Here is a 21,362-nt window from a genome sequence, read left to right on the forward strand (position 1 = left end):
CTGGTGTGAATTTTCTCATGTCGACACTCGGTAAAATAGTACAGCGGTAGTCACTCACAGATTACATTAACCCATCCTTAACATTGTCATGAGCCGTGCATGACCGTGACGTCACGAGCCTCCGCCCTGCATCGCCGGTCATCCAGCACGACGCCAAGTTCGCTCTGTGCACCGGGTTTCTGGGATGCCACAGCCGAGATCACGTGGGTCCACAGCGGCAGGACCCCTGCGATCAGACATCTTATCCATATCCTTTAGATAGTAAAACTAAACAGCAGCACTTCGGTTAAGATGAAAGCGTGTCAGGCTTTATTCATCAGATGCCACGACGTTTCAACCATCTCTCACGGTCTTTGTCAAGCCTTTAGATAGGGGATAGGATTTTTTGGGATGGTTTACCCCTTTAAGGCTGCTCTTGCACAAGTCAAATACGTTGCAGACCTTTTTGTAGTGGAAATGAACAGAATCAATATGTACAATTGATTTTAGGTGTCAATTTTAGGTCAGGAAATGTATTTTATGTTACGGTTCCACTTTGGATTTATGTTGGAATGTCCCCATTGACTTGAATTGAAAAATCTATTTGAAATAAATCCACAGTGTTGCTTATTTTGCTGTGGAACTGCTACAGATATACAGCAAAGTGCAAATTTGTTCCTACGGATTTACCTGCAGAAATTATGGGGATTTTGCAATGCAGGACACCTTTCCAGCCAAAGTGCAAATGCCCAAACAGAACACAGGGAATATAGTGCCTATTTAAAAAAAAAGAAAACAAGCAAACAAACAAACAAACAAAAACCTAGTACACAAACTGACAAGTCATTTTTTTTTCTTGTCATTGCAAAAAAGTATGAATCAATTGCTTCACCTAATTGGGTTGTCAGATTTGTTACCAAAGTAAGCAGCAAGCAGGTAGGTTTGTAAAATAACTAACTATGCCATATTCACCTCTCCCATCTGCTGATGTATTTTTAATCAACAGGCAAACTATTTCAAGCATCATATTTACTTGGTGGGGTGACCATCTGAATATTTTTGCATTGGCTATAGGTACACAGTCTTTTGGTGAGTAAGAGCACCCTTTAAAGTTTATGGTTTGCCACCACAAAATTAGGCAGGTATAAGAGTTACTCAAATGTATCTTATTTGCCCTTTTAAAATATATAATTTTAGTGATTGATGGTTTTTACTAGAGATGAGTGAATAGAATCTGACGAATCCGAATTCCTTACATATTTCATTAAAAATAAAATGGCGTAGCTCAGGGCGGCGACCACCACCGCCGCGACACAGATGCCCACGGGGGGGGGGGGGGGGGAGCGACCCACTGGCAGAGCGTCCCCAATGCCTCTCAAACCAGTCTATGGGCCGCACCCGCCCGCAGACACAGCGCCACGGCAGCAACGGACGCCGCCCCGCACCACACCAGTGTGAACAAGGTGTAAAGGCTCACTTACCTTGCTCTCCCAGTCAGACTGGGAGGCTGCTAGGAGTGAAATGGCCCTAGTGTGGCTAATTACCACCTACATAGGTTTGGGCTGAGGGGGTGGGGAAGAGTGCAGCACATGTTAAAAAAAAAAAAAAAAAGAAAGGATAGAAATCACAATATGAATTCGAGTAGAATACAGACATAGCGCACATCTACAATCTTGTATAATGATCTGATTGCTTCTCAGCACAATATCAAAAACTAACAGGTTGTTAGTATACATTTTTGATCAAAAAGTACAAGCCCACTCGCCACGTCAAGGCCACCTATTCAGAGTGGGTCCCAACATCCCTAACAGTCTGACTGGGAGAGCAAGGTAAGTGAGCCTTTACACCTTGTTCACACTGGTGTGGTGCAGGGCGGCGTCCGTTGCTGCCGTGGCGCTGTGTCTGCGGGCGGGTGCGGCCCATAGACTGGTTTGAGAGGCATTGGGGCCGCTCTGCCAGTGGGTCGCTCCCCCCCCCCGTGGGCATCTGTGTCGCGGCGGTGGTGGTCGCCGCCCGGTGCTACGCCATTTTATGCTAGGGACGTTAGGGACCCCCTCTGAATAGGTGGCCTTGACGTGGCGAGTGGGCTTGTACTTTTTGATCAAAAATGTACACTAACAACCTGTTAGTTTTTGATATTGTGCTGAGAAGCAATCAGATCATTATACAAGATTGTAGATGTGCGCTATGTCTGTATTCTACTCGAATTCATATTGTAATTTACAAATCTGTTTAACTTTCCGGAGCCAGTTGATATATATAAAAAAAAGGTTTTGCCTGGAAGACCCCTTTAAATAAACTCAATTTAGTGCTGTCCTGGCTCCAGGGCATCTAAAATGGTGGATCAACATGTAAGGACATGGGGCAAGGAATCCTGGGAAGGCGGGAACAAGGGTAGGCGGGATGACCCTGAATCACATGCAGGATGCAGCCTATCAGCCGCCAGTCACCCCTGTGATGTCACAGCCCTATATAATCAGCAGCCATATTGCAGCCAGTCACTTCATCCTTACACTGCAGAGATGGATAGGGACAGACAGTGCTGTGTGTTACACATAAAAGCTTTTTCCAGCTGTGATTTACCTCCTAGTCAAGTCAGCATTCTGTTAGACAGAGAGTAGTTTGTTTGTCAAAGAAAAGCATTCCTACTGAAGTGACCCACCTACTAGTCACTGTCTACAGCATTCTATTGTAAAGAGGATCAGAGAGCAGTGTGTTGCACAGAAGAACAGCAACGATTCAGCTCAAGCACCTCCTACCTAGAAGAACTGATAGGAAAGGGAGTAGATTAAGAAAGAGTGAGATAGCAATTTTGGCAGTACTACACAGCGACTGTGTGCTGCAACACTGGTGTCTACTGCTGGTGTTGTGCACGAAAACTTTTTTAAGTGTACTGTAGTGCATTTTCTGTCCACATAAGTGCATACCACATACATACATTTAAGTGTTGTACCATTTTGTTCCTGATAAAGTCTCAAGGGAATAGATACTGTCAAAGGACAGCCAAAGGTACTCACCGGCTGGTGCTGTACACATACTTTTTAAGCGTACTGTAGCGCATTTTTCTGCCCTCATAAGTGTATACCACATATGTACATCTAAGTGTTGAACCATTTTGTTCATAATAAAGTCTTAAGGGCCTAGTTGCTGTTAAGACCAGCCGAAAGTACACACCTGCTGCTGTTCTAGGCAAATACTGTTTTAAGCATAGTGAAGCATATTGTACTCCCCTCATATACACACTAAGTATGTAAGGCAGCAAAGTGAAAAAATCGAAGTGTAGTCACAGCACCGGTAAAAACATCCTTTTATTAGAAATCCATTAAAAGTCCATTCAGTACTAAAAGGTGCAAACCAGCATGAAAGGGGCCAAGACCTCCCCCTCTGACGCGTTTCCGCCCTACCGGCCTTAATCATAGATACAAGGAATAGCATTGCCTGGTATTTCAAGGAGCCGAAACTCCGCCCAAATTTAGAAAGTGAATGCAATAACAGAAAAAAAAGGAAAAAAATCCACTATTAAGAAAACTGCTTCGCATTATACCAAACCAAAACCAAAATATGTTAAAAAACCCAATGAGAAGAAATCGTCAAAAAACGCACAAGATGGGGTGGGAGAAAATACCACAGTAAGATATTCTCAACGGGTGAAGGGCAAGTAAAAGCAGAAGTAAATGTGGTTAATCTGTCCTCTTATATTGTGTCCAATTCACAGATCAGTTTATTATCTAAAGGTTTGTCATATGTACCGACGTATAATTTTGATCTTTATCAAACTATTAAAGATATTTCAGTGGAAAGACTTTTTTTTGAAGATAATGCACAAGAAACGCAATCAGTCCCTTCACAATCTGAATTATCTCCAGATGCGATGCATGAAAATACAGATCCTCTTCTTTTTCAAGATCACATAGCTCTGAGTTCCCTGAGGTCCTTAAATGAAGAACAAATTACTGAGGATAGAATCGAGGAATTCAGATCTATGGACTTAAAAAATCCAACATTTTATCCAATACAGTCAAAATGCGAAGCATTAGATCATTTTCAAGAATTAATATACGAGGAACTTGTTGCATTACATCACAAAATAAAAAGGGACACTATCTGGAGAACTGCATGTAACTAATTTGTCCAAATCTGAAAGAAAAGCTATGTCTGAACTAAAGGACAATGATGATCTATTGGTCTGTGCAGCTAATAAAGGTGGAGCCGTGGTGCTGTAACTGTATGTTAAAATTAAATGAGAATATGTTGAGTGACACTCGAACTTATCAAATATTACAAGAAGATCCTACCACGAAATATCAATCTGTCCTAAAGAATCTGTTGGATGAGGGACAAACGTTATCGGTTTTGACACAGAAGGAATATGATTTTTTGTATAATGTTACTCCTATTACACCCATTTACCACTCTTTACCGAAGATTCACAAGGGCCAATTCCCACCACCTTTAAAGGGGTTGTGCACTGCCCTGACTTTCGGAGCTCCACTCACAGTGTCCAGAAGTTCATTACTCCGAACGCTGTGTGCGGGCTTCCGTGTTCGCAGCCGCCGGGCGTGACGTCTCGCCCGGCCCCTCGTGACGTCTCACCCGCCCCCTCGTGACATCACGCCCTCCCCCTCTACCAAAGTCTATGGGAAGGGGGCGTGACAGCGGTCGCGCCCCCTTCCCATAGACTTTCGTTGAGGGGGCGGGCAAAATGTCACGAGGGGGCGGGCGAGACGTCACGAGGGGCCGGGTGTGACGTCATGCCCAGCGGCTGTGAACATGGAATCCTGCACACAGCGTTCGGAGTAATGAACTTCCGGTCGCTGTGAGCAGAGCTCCGAAAGTCAGGGCAGCGAACAACCCCTTTAAGACCCATCGTGGCAGGGATTGGCTCTTTAAATGAGTCTTTGTGTGAATGGGTGGACCAATTTTTGCAACCCCTAGTTAAACGATCATATGGATATATTAGAGATACTAAACATCTGTTAGCAACACTTGATAACATACAGTGGCAACCCAATTACAATTGGCTAACATGTGACATAGAAACCTTATACACATGTATCCCCCATAGTTTAACATTGATAGCTATTGAATTTTAAATGGATAAATATTCTAAGGATAATCCTGATCTGAAGATGTTTATTCTCTCTGCTATACATTATTTATTGACAATTTTTTGTGTTTAATTCTAAGTATTGTATATATGAAGAATGATATGCTGCACTCACAAAGTTTCCAACAAGATGTGTCTTCTTTATTCAAGCGAGATAAAAGCACGCCAGCCGGTACAGCGGGAGAGCGGGTACACAGACAAGCGGTGGGAGTGGCGACGGACCATTGGGTTCTCACAGCACTTCCTCAGGCCTGAGGAAGTGCTATGAGCACGCAATGGTCCGTCGCCACTCCCCCACTTGTCTGTGTACCCGCTCTCCCGCTGTACCTGCTGTCGTGCTTTTATCTTGCTTGAATAAAGAAGACACATCTTTTTGGAAACTTGGTGAGTACAGCGTATCATTCTTCATATATACAATGTGAATAGCTTCTGGTTACTGTCTGCATGCTTGCACCACGAGTACCATCAGCCGCACGAGTACATCTGATTGCTCTCCGCCAATAGTACACCTGTATAAGAAGCCTCTGAATGAATCACTAGTGCCGGTATCTATGTCTCTTATGTAAGAAGTATAATTCTAAGTATTATTTGCAGTGAGTGGGAGCTTCAATGGGGGCAAAATATTCTTCATCTTTAGCTATTCTTTTTGTTGCCTGGTGGGAGGAGTTATATTTGTTTGATACTATCAATCCTTTTGCTTTGGACATAGTCTGGTACGGTAACAACATAGATGATATTATCATCATATTGGCATCTGATGTGGCGACCGTACCAGACCTCATATCAATATCTTAATAGTAACCCTTGTGCACTTAAATTTACATTTGATTTTCATCCTACCTATATTTCAAGGTACAGGCTTTAGACCGGGGACAATTATTCTGTGACAAAATACATAAGAAAAATTACAAAAAGATTGATGATGCAAATAAAAATATAGTTACTTTTGTAACCACATATAGTAAACAGTATAATTCTATCAGAAATATTGTCACTAAATATCTCCCGATCTTTGAGCAAGATAATATTCTGTTTCACAGCCCTTTTGGACCCTAATAATAGATATAGCTAAAACTTATCAATTTTATTGATATGCTTTAAAATCAATAACTTATTATATTGTGACTATAATTATGTGACATGCATTAATGAACCAAAATACCACAACACCTGTAAATGACCATAATAGTCCAAAGTCAGTCCTGACTATTGGGCTACTTAATAGATACCATATGTGGTGAGTACGGAGTCATACGTCGGTCCCCAGGATAGACAGGCCGACGCACATCCGTGATGTACAATCTCTCCCGAAATTAGGTTAGAGCAGACAAGTATAACAACTTAAATTGCTCTACCAGATCCTATGCATACAACCAGATCCTAAGCATACAACAGTGACATATGAAAGGAGCTTGTAACTCACCACTGATTTTACAGGTGATTTTAAAGGTGTTCACCTTAAATTATATCACCTCTTGTGCAAAAAATTGTGAATGAAAAAAAAACAAACATTACAATTGTTCCCGTTCCGACGCGTTTCCCCCCATTTGAGGGGTTTCTCAAGGAACTAGTGGGTATAGTCCTATTGATATGGACTGATGTCACAAGGTGAGGCCTATATAATGATAATGCCAATAAACCTTATTCCCTTGTGTTTCAGGAGCGTGCCCCGGTAGGTATAATCTTCCACACGCCTACAGCACACCACACCCAAGGGCAATGCGAGATACCGAAGGATAAGGCAGTAGTGTAATCAAACGAAGAAGAAGGTCAAGGCAGGCTTCAAAGGTGTGGAGTCTAATAACGTAGCGGAAGGTCTGGATAGGCTAACAGGCTAAAGGGTCGCTTAATCTCAGGCAAGGGGCACTGAAGATCCAGTAGGGTAGTGTGGAAGGTGCAGGGACTTTATAATGTAGTGCCAGGTGCAAACAGTAATTATGGGCGTACTGGCCCTTTAAATTTCAGAGCTCCGGCACGTGCATCCCCGTCTCCTAGCTGAGACACAGGGGAGGAGGCAGCAGTGGAACATGGTGAGTGACGGGCCGTGATTCGCACGCGGGCGCATCCCGCAATGAGAATCCCGGCCCTGCCGGCAGACGGGGACACACAAGGACTCCGCTCACGGCCGGTGCTTGCGGCTGGAGCGCAGAGTGTAACAGTACCCCCCCCCTTTGGTCTCCCCCTCTTTTTGGAGGACAAGAACTTCTGGATGAGGTCATGGTCTAGGAAGAGGAAGAAGCGTTTTGCTCTGATAAGTTTGGAGTCCAGAATTTCCTTGACAGTAAAAACATCGGGGGTACCTGAGATGGGAGTAGGAGAAATGTCCTTTTTAGAGAAGCGGTTATGGATGACAGGTTTCAAGAGGGAGATGTGAAAAGAATTCGGGATCCGGAGGGAGGAAGGCAGATGAACAGAATAAGCCACTGGATTTAGACTTTTCTTGACCTTGTAAGGACCCAAATAGAGAGGACCCAGTTTATAGCAAGGTATGTTCAAGCGAATATATTTAGATGACAACCACACTCTGTCTCCAGGAGAGAATTCTGGTCCACTTGAAATTTCATACGGGTTGTGGCATAATATAAGAGGGAGAGCCGAGACTTCTTCCAGATGGAGGAGAAATTCTGTACAAATTCATCTGCAATAGGGACACCGGAGGGAGAAGAAAAGGAAAGGGGTGGACGTGGATGAAGTCCATAGATTACATGAAAAGGCGAAGTCTCAGTGGATTCTGAATCCCTATGGTTGTAGGAAAACTTGACCCAGGGGAGTAAATCGGTCCAGTTGTCCTGACGAGCCAAAACAAAATGGTGAAGGTGGTCTCAAGACTTGGTTCACCCTTTCGACTTGTCCATTAGATTGAGGGTGATAAGCCAAAGAAAAATTTAATTTGACTTGGAGACGTGAGCAAAGGGCCCTCCAGAATTTTGAAACAAATTGAACTCCCCGGTCGGATACAATATGGGTAGGCAGTCCATGTAAGCGGAAGATGTGGTGGAGAAAAAGTTTAGAAAGCTGCGTGCCGATGGTAATCCTGGCAGGGGCACAAAATGAGCCATTTTAGAGAATCGGTCTACTACAACCCAAATGACTGTATTGCCGCCAGAGAAAGGAAGGTCGGTAATAAAGTCCATGGCAATATCAGTCCTAGGTCGCTCAGGAACTGGCAAAGGTTGTAGAAGTCCTGCAGGTTTGGAGTGAGGGGCCTTGTTCTGGGCAAAGACCGAGCAGGAATGGATGAAGTCAACGAAGTCCTGTTTTAACCTCTTCAGGACGTGGGGCGTATGCATACGCCCTGCATCCCGAGTCCTTAAGGACGTAGGGCGTATGCATACGCCCGTGGGAATTCCGGTCCCCGCCGCTAGCCAGTTGGGGACTGGACTGGGATGCCTGCTGGAATAATTCAGCAGGCATCCCGGCACATAGCCGAGGGGGGCTCCTGAGACCCCCCCATGTCGGCGATAGCAGAAAATCGCATGTCAATTCAGACATGCAATTTTCTGATATTCCGGGCTGATCGGGTCTCTGGTGACCCAATCGCCCGGAAAATGGGAATGATCGGAGCTGTCAGTGGCAGTAAAGCGATCTTTACTGCAGCATTCCTAGTGGTTGCCAAATTACAACTTCCAGCATGCCCAGACAGCCAAACGCTGTCTGGGCATGCTGGGAGTTGTAGTTTTGCAACATCTGGAGGGTCACAGTTTGGTGACCACTGTTACAGTGGTGCCCAAATGGTAGCCCTCCAGATGTTGCCAAACTACAACTCTCAGCATGCCTAGACTGCCCAGGCATGCTAGGAGTTGTAGTTCTGTAACATCTGTCCCTTCAGATTTTGCAATTTTCATGAAATTTTTGAAAATTGCTGCTCTATTTTGAAGCCCTCTAATTTTTTCAAAAAGTAAAAAAAAATCTATTTTATGATGCCAACATAAAGTAGACATATTGTATTAGTGAATCATTGTAAAATTTATTTGTAATATCCATTTTCCTTACAAGCAGAGAGCTTCAAAGTTAGAAAAATGCTAAATTTTCTAAATTTTCATGAAATTTGGGGATTTTTCACCAAGAAAGGATGCAAGTAACGATGAAAATTTACCACCAAATAAAGTAGAATATGTCACGAAAAAATAATCTCAGAATCAGAATATTCAGTAAAAGCATCTTAGAGTTATTAGTGCTTAAAGTGACGGTGGTCAGAATTGCGAAAAAGGGATCAGTTCTTAAGGTAAAAAAGGGCTGTGTCCCTAAGGGGACCACCAATACTGTGGGGATGAGTTGTAAGGATTTACGGATACCGGCATGACCAGCCAACAATGAGGAATGACCCCACTTCAAGACTCGAAGTCTGAGACTGGGAGTTACGTAAGTCTTTCCAGGAGACAGGTGCTGAAGAGTTGCCGGTGCTGCAGAAATGAGACGATTAGGAGATATAATATGTTGAGAATGGGATTTTTGGTCTCGTACATCGAAGGATCCGGACAGAGTATCCGCCCGAAGATTCTTCTCTGCTGGACAAAAGTGAATATCTACAAATATTCCTACCTCTGCTGATGTGATCGACATGGTGACAACAAACTGCTTCTATGAGACTACCTACAATTGGAAGACAAATTCCAGATCGACCTGCAAAGACAGCTGGAGAAGATGGTAGAAGCTGTTCCCAGCCCCGATAGTATATATCCCCCTCCTGAACCTTCCCTATTACCCCATATAACAGGTGTCTTCTTGCTGTTGACTGCACTCATAAATCCACATTTCCCACATATTTGAGAATACAGTATGATGTTTCTATATTGTTGTGTGTGTGTGGTTCTACTCAAACTTACTACAGGTTCTTTGGAGGACGAGGGAGGGGAGGATCACGGACTACGGATGCTTCATGACTCTGATTGTAGCTTGAGTACAGGTATGATTGTTAATACCTGACTAGGTAAATTAAGCGCATTTCCTACACTTAAAGCTGGTCTTTAGTGCGCTATGTTATTATCATGTATGAATGTCAATACACAATTATAATTTAAATTTCACATCTCTACAGGACATTTCTTTAACCCCTTAAGGACCAAGCCCTTTTTCACCTTAAGGACCAGAGCATTTTTTGAACATCTGACCACTGTCACTTTAAACATTAATAACTCTGGGATGCTTTTACTTATCATTCTGATTCCGAGATAGTTTTTTCGCGACATATTCTACTTTAACTTAGTGGTAAAATTTTGTGGTAACTTGCATCCTTTCTTGGTGAAAAATCCCCAAATTTGATGAAAAAATTGAAAATTTAGCATTTTTCTAATTTTGAAGCTCTCTGCTTGTAAGGAAAATGGATATTCAAATTAAATTTCTTTTTGGTTCACATATACAATATGTCTACTTTATGTTTGTATCATAAAATTGACGTGTTTTTACTTTTGGAAGACACCAGAGGGCTTCAAAGTTCAGCAGCAATTTTCCAATTTTTCACATTTTCAAATTCAATATTTTTCAGGGACCAGTTAAGTTTTGAAGTGGATTTGAAGGGTCTTCATATTAGAAATACCCCATAAATGACCCCATTATAAAAACTACACTCCTCAAAGTATTCAAAATGACATTCAGTCAGTGTTTTAACCCAAATCTTCATTTTTTACACTCGCATGTTCTTGTAGACCCAATTTTAGAATTTTCCAAGGGGTAAAAGGAGAAAATTTTTACTTATATTTGTAACCCAATTTCTCTCGAGTAAGCACATAACTCATATGTCTATGTAAAGTGTTCGGCGGGCGCAGTAGAGGGCTCAGAAGGGAAGGAGCGACAATGGGATTTTGGAGAGAACATTTTTCTGAAATGGTTTTTGGGGGGCATGTCACCTTTAGGAAGCCCCTAGGGTGCCAAAACAGAAAAAAAACACATGGCATACCATTTTGGAAACTAGACCCCTTGAGGAACGTAACAAGGAATTAAGTGAGCCTTAATACCCCACAGGTGTTTCATGACTTTTGCAAATGTAAAAAAAAAAAAAAAAAAAAAAATTACCTAAAATGCTTGTTTTCCCAAAAATGTTACATTTTTAAAAAGCGTAAAAGCAGAAAATACCCCACATAATTTGAAGCCCAATTTCTCCCGATTCAGAAAACACCCCATATGGGGGTGAAAAGTGCTCTGCTGGCGCACTACAGGTCTCAGAAGAGAAGGAGTCACATTTGGCTTCTTTGAAGGAAATTTTGCTCTGGGGGCATGCCGCATTTAGGAAGCCCCTATGGTGCCAGGACAGCAAAAAAAAAAAACACATGGCATACCATTTTGGAAACTAGACCCCTTGGGGAACGTAACAAGGGGTAAAGTGAACCAAAATACCCCACAGGGGTTTGACAACTTTTGCGTATGTAGAAAAAAAATAAAAAATTTACCTAAAATGTTTGGTTTCCCCAAAAATTTAAGGGTTAAAACAGAAAATACCCCCCCAAAATTTGAAGCCCAATTTCTCCCGATTCAGAAAACACCCCATATGGGGGTGAAAAGTGCTCTGCTGGCGCACTACAGGTCTCAGAAGAGGAGTAGTCACATTTGGCTTTTTGAAAGCAAATTTTGCTCTGGGGGCATGTCGCATTTAAGAAGCCCCTATGGTGCCAGAACAGCAAAAAAAAAAAAAAAAACACATGGCATACCATTTTGGAAACTAGACCCCTCGGGGAACGTAAAAAGGGGTAATGTGAGCCTTAATAACCCACAGGTGATTCACGACTTTTGCATATGTCAAAAAAATAAAAAATTTTTTTTACCTAAAATGCTTGGTTTCCCCAAAATTTCCCCAAAAAGGGTAATAGCAGAAAATACCTCCCAAAATTTGTAACACAATTTCTCCCGAGTACGGTGATACCCCATATGTGACCCTTAACTGTTGCCTTGAAATACGACAGGGCTCCAAAGTGAGAGCGCCATGCGCATTTGAGGCCTAAATTAGGGATTTGCATAGGGGTGGACATAGGGGTATTCTACGCCAGTGATTCCCAAACAGGGTGCCTCCAGCTGTTGTAAAACTCCCAGCCTGCCTGGACAGTCAGTGGCTATCTGGCAATACTGGGAGTAGTTGTTTTGCAACAGCTGGAGGCTCTGTTTTGGAAACAGTGGTGTACCAGACGTTTTTCATTTTTATTGGGGAGGGGGGCTGTGTAGGGGTATGTGTATATGTAGTGTTTTTTTACTTTTTATTTTATTTTGTGTTAGTGTAGTGTAATGTAGTGTTTTTAGGGTACAGTCGCACGGGCGGGGGTTCACATTAGTTTCTCGCTGGCAGTTTGAGCTGCGGCAGAAAATTTGCCGCAGCTCAAACTTGCAGCCGGATACTTACTGTAAACCTCCGCCCATGTGAGTGTACCCTGTACGTTCACATTTGGGGGGGGGGGAGAATACCTCCAGCTGTTGCAAAACTACAACTCCCAGCATGTATGGTCTATCAGTGCATGCTGGGAGTTGTAGTCTTGCAACAGCTGGAGGCACACTGGTTGTGAAACACAGAGTTTGGTAACAAACTCAGTGTTTTGCAACCAGTGTGCCTTCAGCTGTTGCAAAAGCTACAACCCCCAGCATGTACGGACAGTGGAAGGGCATGCTGGGACTTGTAGTTATGCAACAGCTGGAGGCATACTACTTTGGCTGGGGATTGTATTTATGCAACAGCTGGAGACACACTGGTTTGCTACTTAACTTAGTGTTTCACCACCAGTGTGCCTCCAGCTGTTGCAAAACTACAGCTCTCAGCAGTCACCGACAGCCAATGGACATGCTGGGAGTTGTAGTTATGCAACCAGCAGATGCACCACTACAACTCCCAGCATGCACTTTAGCTGATTGTATAAGCTGGGAGTTGTAGTTATACAACAGCTGAAGGTACACTTTTCCATAGAAAAAATGTGCCTCCAGCTGTTGCAAAACTATAAGTCCCAGCATGCCCATAATGGAATGCTGGGAGTTGTGGTGGTCTGCCTCCTGCTGCCACCTCACCCCTGCTGGCTATGGCTGTTCGGACGGCCCCGATCAGCCAGTAATTCCGGGTCACCGGGTCACTGGAGACCCGATTGACCCGGAATCCGCCGCAGATCGCTAGACTGAATTGTCCAGCGATCTGCGGCCATCGCTGACATGGGGGGACACAATGACCCCCCTGGGCGATATGCCGGGATGTCTGCTGAACGATTTCAGCAGGCATCCGGCACCGGCTCCGCTCCAGCTAGTGGCTGGGGCCGGAAATGCGCAGGGCGTATGGATACGCCCTGTGTCCTTAAGGACTTGGAAACGGGGGCGTATGGATATGCCCTGTGTCCTTAAGGGGTTAAACTGAGTGATGTTTTCATACTATTATATATATTTATGTAAACACATATGTTATAATTTTATTTGTTTTATACTGTTTTCTTTTTGGTCTTGTTTATTCTATTGTAAAAATTCTTGAAAAATTCAATAAAAACCATTTCAATAAAAAAAGTTAAATCTGGAGAAGAACAGAGACCAGCGAGCTTGACGAGGGTTGAGACGATGAGCAGTCTGTAGATAAAGCAAGTTCTTGTGATCTGTATAAATAGTAATTGGGTGTACAGAGCCCTCCAAGAGATGACGCCATTTTTCCAAGGCCAACTTTATAGCCCAGAGCTCGAGGACTCCAATGATATAATTTCTCTCTGCAGAAGTGAAGGTCTTAGAGAAAAAAAACACAAGTTACAGTTATACCTTTTGGAGGATTTTTGTGTCAAAGCATCACCTGCACCTACAGAAGATGCATCCACTTCCAGAAAATATGGCTTGTCTGGATCGGGTATTGATAAGGCACAGGCGCAGATGCGAAGGTGGACTTTAATTGCTTGAAAGCTTCTTTAACCTCAGGAGTCCAGGTTTTTGGATTAGCAGTCTTCTTGGCACCTGAAACAATGGGAGCTACTGGAGTGGATTAGATAGGAATGAATTGCCGATAATAATTGGCAAAGCCGAGGAAGCACTGAATCGCTTTCAGACCAGTAGGTTGTGGCCAGTCCAGTACTGCGGATAACTTGTTGGGGTCCATTTGTAGACCTTGACTGGTAACAATGTAGCCCAGAAAAGAGAGGCTAGTCTTTTCAAAAGTACATTTCTCCAGTTTAGCTTTGAGATGATTTTCAGAGAGATGCTGTAACACTTGGTGGAGGTGAGAGCGATGAGATTGGACATTGGGAGAGTAGATGAGTCTGTCATCCAAATAGACAATGACACAAGAGTAAAGGAGGTCATGGAAAATATCATTGACAAACTCCTGGAAAACTGCTGGAGCATTACAGAGTCCGAATGGCATCATATGATATTTGAAATGTCCATCACGAGTATTAAATGCAGGCTTCCATTTGCCCCCTTCACGTACACTAGTTTAGATAAAATCCTAGTACCTCACAGACGATCAAATAACTAGGAGATTAAAGGAAGTAGGTAGTGGTTCTTTACTGTAATTTTATTCAAGCCTCGGTAGTCAATAGGACAATCGTAGGGACGATGTGGTGGTAACACTTCGGCTTGCTATTCACTGAAAACATCAGCATAGTCCTGAAGAAAGGAAGGCAAACTGGAGATAGGACAAGATGATGTTTCCAATTTTGAGATACGTATGTGGATACAGTGGTTGTTGCAATGCGGGCCCCAGCAAAGAACTTCTCCAGTTTTCCAATCAAGCTGAGGAGCATGGAGTTGCAACCACGGTAGGCCAAGAAAGAGAGGAGAAGTACAATGTAGGAGAACATAGAAGTACAAGTTCTCCCTATGCAAGACTCCGACCTACATAGACAATGGTTCTGTGCGATATAGCTGGACCGTCATATTTAAGCGTGGAGAGGTGATATTCACACCTAGCAAAGACAAAAGGGAAAAGACAAAAGACAAGAGGGAACACGCGCCCCTAGTGTGATACGTTTATAGACAGTGAATAAGTGCAATAAAGGTCACACTTACCACAATGTGTTGCGCTAAGGGCACAACACCATACAGCGAATTAATCAGGTTAGGTTGTCAGCAGCTACGATCCTCCGGTCTATCCTGGTACACCGGTCCAAATAGCATCAATGAAAAATAGCAAACATGGATCTTTGCAGGCGCATGGACAGCAGTGGATAAAAGTTTATGGAGTCTTCAATACATATAGATGTTTATTTTAAGCACATAAAAGCAACGCGTTTCCTGCCCGTAGCGGGCACTTCATCAGGCAAGTGTGCATGGGAAGCCTCTCCCACAAACCCTAGGTGCGAGCGTTTCCCTGTTACTGAGGACGTACAGGACAATCTTTTAGGAAGTGACCTGCACTGTCGCAGTATAGACATAGATTCTCAGTTTGACGGCGAGTTCTTTCCTGCGTGGTCAGGCGAGACCGATCCACCTGCGTAGAAGGTTGCGGTGGCTGCTGGAAGACAGGTGCCAGACGAGGAAAGCACCAAAGTAGTGCAGACTCCCTTTCTTGGCGCAGTTCCTCACCTCACTCTGAGAAACGGATATCAATCCGTGATGCCAATTGTATAAGCTCATTCAGATTAGATGGCAATTCCCAGGCTGCAAGGACATCCTTGATTTTACTTTGTAATCCTCTCTTGAAGGTGGCGTAAAGTCCTTCATCATTCCATGCTAACTCTGATGCCGGGGTACGAAACCGAATGACATACTCGCCCACAGAGGAGTTGCCCTGAGTAAGACTCAGCAATGCTATCTCAGCGGAGGAAGCTCGAGCAGGTTCTTTAAAGACACCCCGAAATTCCTTCAGGAACGCCTGGAGATTGGTTGTGAGGGCATCACTGCAATCCCAAAGCGGAGTTGCCCAGGCCAAAGCCCTTCAAGTTAAAAGACTGAGGATGAAGGCCACCTTTGCTCATTCCGTAGGAAACTGATCCGCCATGAGTTCAATGTGCATAGAGCACTGAGTCACGAAACCACGACAGGACTTGAGAATCCTCTCATATTTCTCGGGAAGAGACAGACGGAGTCTTGATCCGGAGACGACTGCAGGAGCGGGAGGTGCCACCGGAGCAGGAGGAGATGGCGGTTGTTGCTGTGCAGTTAGCAACTGCTGCTTCATGGCTGATAAATGGCTCAACTGCTGTGCCTGCTGAGCCAACTGCTGTGACTGGAGCGCCACGATGGAAGCGAGATCCGCGGGACCCCAGCGGGATCCATGGCCGGATCTTGCTGTAACGGAGCTGGATGTGGATCCTCTAACCTGTGTGACTGATGACTCGTATCGTATCGGGGAGCAGAGTCTAATGTGCCGCTGGTCTTCACCAGAGCCTGGTGCAAGGCAGGATGGGCTTGCTGCAGCAGGCAACACCCAGGTCGCTACCCCCGATACTGCTCGACCACACAGGAAGCTGGGCAATGCGAGGTACCGAAGGATAAGGCAGTAGCGTAGTCAAATGTAGCAGAAGGTCAAGGCAGGCGGCAAAGGGGTGGAGTCTAATAACATAGCGGAAGGTCTGGATACACGGGAAAGGCTAACAGGCTAAAGGGTCGCTTAATCTCAGGCTAGGGGCACTGAAGATCTGGCAGGGAAGTGTGGGAGGTGCAGGGACTTTATAATGTAGTGTCAGGTGCAAACAGTAATTATGGACTGGCCCTGAAATTTTGATTTCAGAGCTCTGGCACGTGTGCTCTAGGCGACGGGGACGTGCATACCGGAGCTGAGACACGGGATGAGGCGGCATCGGAACATGGTGAGTGACAGGCCAAGATTCCTAAGCACTCTCAGCTGGTGCTTTCGGCTGGAGCGCAGAGTGTATCAGTATCCCCCCCCCTTTGATCTCCCCCTCTTTTTGGATGAAAAGAGAAAGGTGCTTGCTTTGATAAATAACAAGTGATCTAGTTCTAGTTCACCTAAAATTGCTATTCACAAAAGTTTTTACTTATATTTTGATAATCTAAAAACTAATGTTATATATCTCAAGCACTCATTCTTTGTGCACCTGAGTGCAAAATATCATTTTAAATATCTCAATATATGACTGCCCCCTAGCCTTCATTAATTTAAAATTCCAAGAGCCAAGGTATTAATAGGTATTGTTGTCTCAAAGAAACAGAATTTAGGCTAGAATTCCACTGAGGTTTTTGCCCTGCATTTTTTGGGCTTAAAGGGGTACTCCAGTGAAAACCTTTTTTCTTTTAAATCAACTGGTGGCAGAAAGGTAAACATATTTGTAAATTTCTTCTATTAAAAAATCTTAATCCTTCCAGTACTAATTAGCTGCTGAATGCTACAGAGGAAATTCCTTTCTTTTTGGAACACTGATGACATCACGAGCACAGTGCTCTCTGCTGACATCTCTGTCCATTTTAGCTCAGTGGTTAGCACTGCTGCCTTGCAGTGCTGGGGACTTGGGTTCAAATCCCACTAAGGACAACAATAAATAAAGTGTTATTATTATAATTACGTCAGCAGAGAGAACTGTGCTCATGATGTCATCAGAGAGCATTATAAAAAGAAAAGAATTTCCTCTATAGTATTCAGCAGCTAATAAGTACAGGAAGGATTAAAAAATTTTAATAGAAGTAATTTACAAATATGTTAACTTTCTGCCACCAGTTGATTTAAAAGAAAAAAGGTTTTCACCGGAGTACCCCTTTAACCCCTTAAGGACCAAGGACGTACCGGTACGTCCTTTGTCCTGCTCTCCTGATATAACGTGGGGTTACACAGTATCACGGCGGGCCCGGCGTCATAGTGAAGCCGGGACCCGCCTCTAATAGCGCGCGGCGCCGTGCGCTATTAACCCTTTAGCAGCGCGCTCAGAGCTGAGCCGCGCGGCTAAAAGCGAAAGTGAAAGTTGCCGGCTAGCTCAGTCGGGCTGTTCGGGATAGCCGCGGCTAATCGCAGCATCCCGAACAGCTTACAGGACAGCGGGAGGGCCCCTACCTGCCTCCTCGCTGTCCGATCGCCAAATGACTGCTCAGTGCCTGAGATCCAGGCATGAGCAGTCATGCGGCAGAATCATTGATCACTGGTTTCCTATGAGAAACCAGTGATCAATGATGAAGATCAGTGTGTGCAGTGTTATAGGTCCCTATGGGATAACAATGATCAGTGTAAGAGATCAGTGTGTGCAGTGTTATAGGTCCCTATGGGACCTATAACACTGCAAATAAAAAGTGAAAAAAAAAAAGTGAATAAAGATCATTTAACTCCTCCCCTATTAAAAGTTTGAATCACCCCCCTTTTCCAATAAAAAAAAAACACAATGTAAATAAAAATAAAAATAAACATATATGGTATCACCGCATGCGGAAATGTCCGAATTATAAAAACATATCATTAATTAAACCGCTTCGTCAATGGCGTGTGCGCAAAAAAATTCCAAAGTCCAAAATAGTGCATTTTTGGTCACTTTTTATATCATTTAAAAATGAATAAAAAGCGATCAATAAGTCCTATCAATGCAAAAAATGGTACCGTTAAAAACTTCAGATCACGGCGCAAAAAATGAGCCCTCATACCGCCCCATACACGGAAAAATAAAAAAGTTATAGGGGTCAGAAGATGACAATTTTAAACGTATTCATTTTCCTGCATGTAGTTATGATTTTTTCCAGAAGTCCGACAAAATCAAATCTATATAAGTAGGGTATCATTTTAATCGTATGGACCTACAGAATAAAGATAAGGTGTCATTTTTACATAGAAACGGAAGCCCCCAAAAGTTACAAAACTGCGTTTTTTTTTCAATTTTGTCGCACAATGATTTTTTTTTACGTTTCACCGTAGATTTTTGGGCAAAATGACTGACGTTATTACAAAGTAGAATTGGTGGCGCAAAAAATAAGCCATCATATGGATTTTTAGGTGCAAAATTGAAAGAGTTATGATTTTTTAAAAGCAAGGAGCAAAAAACGAAAATGCAAAAATGGAAAAACACCAGAAAAAAATGCCACAGTTTCTCCCTGCGTTTTGGCATTTTTTTCTGGCGTTTTTTCTTGCGTTTTACCTTTGTGTGGAATTTGCCTTTTTTGGCCCCTTTGGCGTTTTTTGTACAAAATTTGTTGGGTACCAAAAAAAAAAAAGGATGCAATAGGGATGTAAAAAAAAGTATTTAACTAAATGTTTTTTTTTTTATGGGAAATATGGGAAAATACGAGTGTCTGTTACATCGGACTCTGTTCTTCGCTAGATTGATCATACTAAGGAACTGGATATCCCCTAAAGAACTGCAGATAGAGAAATGGAAGGTGGGGCTAAGAACCATGTAGTACTACTACTCCCAGCATGGAGCACACTGTTCCATGATGGGAGTAGTAGTACCTGTTATAATAGACATATCGCCCCGGGTGTCAGTCCGACACCCGATGCGATCGTCCATAATATAGTAGACATGTGGAGCGGCTCTATACAGCGCTTGCATCTCTGCACTATACTCCAGCCAGTGATGTGAATAGAACCTCACTCATTCATATTTTCCGCCCAGAGTGGTGATTGGCCGGATGGTTGCAGCTGACCACAGCTCTCTGAGTGAAATATGAATGAGTAAATGGCCGGCCGGAGTATAGTGTAGAGATGCAAGCGCAGGAGAAAGCCGCTCTGCATCTCTGCTATAGACAGGATAATCGCAGCGGATGTCAGTAGTGATAACCACTGATTTGTTCTTACCTGCAGATACTACTACTCCCAACATGGAGCACACTCTTCTCCATGCTGGGAGCTGTAGTAGCTGCATTAATAGACAGATCGCAGCAAGTGTTATTTATGACACCCGCTGCGATCTGTCTATTAATGCAGTTACTACAGCTCCCAGCATGGAGCAGAGTGTGCTCCATGTTGGGAGTAGTAGTACCTGCAGTTAAGAACAGATCACAGCGGGTATCACTACTGACACCCGCTGTGATCCTCCTGTATAATGTATAGATGCGGCCGTCCGCTCCTCTACGGTCCCCTGCACTGACGTATATATACACCTATTCATATTTCCCACAGAGAGTTGTGATTGGCTGGAACCATCTGGCCAATCACAGCTCTCTGCGGGAAATGTGAATAGGTGTGTATATATACAGCAGTGCAGGGGACCATAGAAGAGCGGCCGACACATCTATACATTATATCTGTCAATGTATAGATGACTACTACTACTACTACTCAGTATATTCCATGCTGGGAGTACTAGTACTACCTAAAAAATGTTGAAAAAAAAAAGTGAACACACACTACATTTTTATTATTGTCGGCCACATTTTTAGGTCCCCGCCGGCCCACATAAATTGATCCCTGTTTAAAAATTAATAAACATTTTGTAATAAAAAAGATACATTTTGTTAAATACAATTTTTTCCATCACTACTGTATTTTTTTTATTTTTATACCACAGAGGTTTTTTTTTTGCAAAATGGCAATTTTAGCCATAATAAACCCAATTTTCCCGCGCGGCATTTTTTCAGCGAAAAAATGCCGCGCGGGAAAATTGGCGTTTATTACTGCTAAAATTGGCGTTTTTGCAAAAAAAAAAAACCTCAGTGGAATTCCAGCCTTAGTGAGAAAATTTGTGACATTGTTCAATATATATATCACCTGCTTAACACTTTCAATTTTGCAACTACAGAGCCATAGAAGGGCTTGTTTTGCATCACCAATTGTACTTTGTAATGACATCACTTATTTTATAACATAATTTGCTTTGAAACAAAAAACTTATTTATGGGGTGAAATAAAAAAAAACACACATGCCCTTTTTAGGGATTCTGTTTCCACGCAGTGCACTTTCCGGTGCATACGGTTACAAGGATATTCAATTATTGTTGGTTTTATTTTATTTTACTACAAAAAAAAAATTATAACTATATGCACCAAAATTTGAATTGTCATCTTCTGACCCCTATAACTTTTATATTTTTCCACATACGGGGCTATATAAGCACTAATTTTTCGTGCCGCAATCTGTAGTTTGGTACCATTTTTATTTTTGATGGGTCTCTTTGATCGCTTTTTATTTATTTTTTATGTATATGAAGTGACCAAAAAATGCACAATTTTGGACTTTGGTATTTTTTTACGTGTACGCCATCGACCGTGCAGTTTAGCTACCCTTATATTTTAATAGTTCAGACATTTATGCATGCAACAGTACCAGATATGATTATTTTTATTTCATTATTTTATTTAAAATATAGGAAAAGAGGGGGGGGGGAGAGGAATTCAAACTTTTATTAGAAAGGGGTTAACTCCTTACCGCATATGGATCTTAATTCACGTCCACTTGCAGCTCCCGTGGTATGATGCACGCTCAGCAGGTGAGCACGCATCATACCGGTGGGTCCTGGTGGCCAT

The sequence above is a fragment of the Hyla sarda genome, chromosome 10, assembly GCF_029499605.1.
Source record: "Hyla sarda isolate aHylSar1 chromosome 10, aHylSar1.hap1, whole genome shotgun sequence".
NCBI classification, from domain to species: Eukaryota; Metazoa; Chordata; class Amphibia; order Anura; family Hylidae; genus Hyla; species Hyla sarda.